Here is a 3,097-nt window from a genome sequence, read left to right as displayed (position 1 = left end):
AGAGAATTTTTCCCATTGGATATTCTTTCCTTCTTTGTTGATGATTAATTGACCATATCATTGTGGGTTTATTTGTGGCTTTTCTATTCTGGTCCATTGATCTATGTTTGTTTTTGTGTCAGTACTGTATGATGGTGATTACTACTGCTTTGTAGTATAACTTGAAGTCCAGAACTATGATACCTCCAGCTTTGCTTTTCTTTTTCAAGGTTGCTTTGGGTATTTGGGGTCTTTTATAATTCTATCGAAATTTTAGGACTGTTTTTCCTAGTTCTGTGTAAAATGTTGGTGGCATTTTGATAGAGATTGAATAAAATCTGTAGATTGCTTTGGGTAATAAGGACATTTTAACAATATTTGTTTTTCTAATACATGAACGAGGAATGCTTTCCCCTTGCTTTGTGTCATCTATATATATATATATTTTTTTCATCAGTACAGATCTTTCACCTCTTTGGTTAGGTTTATTTCTATGTATATAACACTGAGAATCTTCAATGCCATTTAATTGTTCACTTTAAAATATTTAATTTTATGTCATATAAATTTCACCCTGTTAAACTATTTAAAAAATGCAAATAACTGATAAAATATTAGGGGTGCTTGGGTAGCTCATTCAGTTAACCAACTGATTCTTGTTTTGGGTTCAGGTCATGACCTCAGGGTTGTAAGACTGAGCCTCACATCAGGTTCTGCCCTGGGCATGGAGGTTGCTTAAGATTCTCTCTCTCTCTCCCTCTCCCTCTGTCCCTCCTCCTTCTCTTTTTCTCTCTTAAGAAAAATAAAAAAAAGAAAAATGAAAGAAGGAAAGAGAAAGAAACTGTATAAATATTTTATAGGATTTTCTACCAAAATTGCAAAGAAATAGATAAGTCCAAGTTTATATAAGCTGTTGTAAAGAATATTTCCTTTTTTAAAACAAATTTAATTAATTAATTAATTAATTAAGAATGGGGGGAGGAGCATAGGGAGAGGGAAAGAGAGAATCTCCAGCAGACTTTTTGCTAAGCATGGAGTCCAGCACTGGACTCGATCTCACTGACCTGAGATCATGATTTGAACCCAAATCAAGTCAGAAACTTAACCAACTGAGCCACCCAGTCACCCCTCATTTATTTTTTTATAAGGCTACTGTATCTGGAAAATAAGGGAAAGAGAAGAGAATAAAAGGGGAGAAAGAAGTTTAGGAAGTTATTGGAAGAATATAAGTTCTTATAAGACCTGTGTAGCAAGAAGGAGAGATGCCATTGGATTTGTTATATTTTGTACATATAATCAACAGGAATTGCTGTTTGATTGCATGAAGCAGATGAAGAAAATAGGTTTCAAGGTTATCTTTTAGTTTTTGGTTTATATGAACCTTTGGGTGAGACTGATGGATTACAGAGAAAACCTCTGGAATTAATATATTTCTCTGTTTTTTTGTTTTGTTTTGTTTTGTTTGTTTCTCACTATCTTTGATCAGGTCTTTATTTAAAATTAGCTGTCCAAAATGATTGGGTTTTATGGAATAAACAAATATAAGGTTTTAGGCAGCAGGCTTCTTCTCTTCCGTGGTAGGTTTCTTTTCTGCAGGTTTCTTGTCAGCTGCTGGTTTCTTGGTAGCTGCAGCCTTTTTTCCTACCAAAGGTTTCTTCGGCTTTTTCACACCAACAGCCTTCTTTCCTTTCTTCCCTACCATGGGCTTCTTGCCTGGAACCCCCTTCTCATCTCATTTGGCTTCTAAGGCCACTGCTGCCTTATCCATCCAGAGTTTGTGATTCTTGGCCTGGCAAAGAATGGTGTTCCCACACATGGTCTTTGCATATGGGTTTAGCTTCAACATGATTCTTAGGTTCTTCAGTGGATTCCTCTTCAGGACTCTACGATGAATCTTCTTGCGTGGTGCTCAGAGGGCTCTTTGATCTCTGGGCTTTTCAAGATTCTGCTGAGGTCTGTATTAAGCATCTTATGCATGGGAAGATTGTAGTTACTCTTGAGGGAGGCAGCCTTAGGCCAAGTGCCATACAGATTATCTACTTGCAGAAAGCACTTTCAGTCCAAATGCAGAAATGACCCACATGCCCACCAGGAGCAAGTTTCAGAATGTTCAGTTTGCATACATGAAGTAAAGTAATTCCAGGGGTGTTTCTGAAGGCCTTGATGATACCGTTGTCTTCACTGTAGATGATGCAGTGTCCCCTGCGCTGGATACAACAATGGTTTCTCATTTTGCCTTTGCCAGCTCTCATTCGCTGAGAGGCATAGACCTTTTTGATATCATTCCAGGCTTTTAAGTTTCTTAAGAAGCAAAACCGCCTCCTTGGTCTTCTAGTAGCCTTCAACTTTATCTTCAACCACCAAAGGAAGTTCAGGAGCTTCCTCAATACGATGACCTTTAGACATGACCAGTGCTGGTGAGGCTGAGGCAGCCAGGGCAGAGCAGATGGCATATTGCTTTTGTGTTGTGTTCACTCTGTGGTGCCAACGGCGTCAGGTTTTGGTTGGTGCAAACACATGGCCTCCACGACACATATTTCCAAGAGCACCCTGGCCAGAACGGTGAGGCCCCTGCCTCAAACTCTGGGAATTTGAGCCACAGCTCTGACATTACCCCAAGACTCAGCACTGGTTTTATGACCTGCTGATTCACTGACAGCATATGGCTGTCTGTTGTTTTTGCACAAGTTGGTGTGAACAAAATTCCTGATATTGGGTCGAATGGGAGCCTTAAACACAGCAGGCAAGGTAACATTTTTGCCAGATGATTCCCCCTTTTTGGAGTATACAGATATCAATGGGCAAGCACACACCATTGCGGGGAGAGGAGAGGGCCTCACCTTCTCTTTGTTTTTTAATGAAAACTATATTTTTACTTTTTATTAGGTTTTTAATTTTAACTCCAGTATAATTAACATAAAGTCTTACATTAGCTTCAGGTGTACAATATGGTGATTCAATAATTCTATACACTATTATTCAGTGCTCATCATGGTAAGTGTCCTTTTAATCCCCTTCTCTTATTTTACCCCCATCTCCCCTCTGATATGTTTTATTTTAAATAAATGCCCTCAGTTAGAGTTATTGTTTATTTTTCTTTTGCAACAAGAACCTTTTT

The 3,097-nt window shown here is 38.5% G+C and overlaps 1 pseudogene; it reads right to left on the bottom strand.

Moving 5' to 3' along the window:
- Nucleotides 1-1,528: 1,528 nt before the first annotated feature.
- LOC121492442 lies at nt 1,529-2,804 on the bottom strand (annotated as a pseudogene).
- Nucleotides 2,805-3,097: the final 293 nt, after the last annotated feature.

The sequence above is a fragment of the Vulpes lagopus genome, chromosome 6 (assembly GCF_018345385.1).
Source record: "Vulpes lagopus strain Blue_001 chromosome 6, ASM1834538v1, whole genome shotgun sequence".
NCBI classification, from domain to species: Eukaryota; Metazoa; Chordata; class Mammalia; order Carnivora; family Canidae; genus Vulpes; species Vulpes lagopus.
The sequence above is the reverse complement of the archived record's forward strand: the minus strand, read 5'-3'. Positions and strand labels throughout refer to the sequence as shown.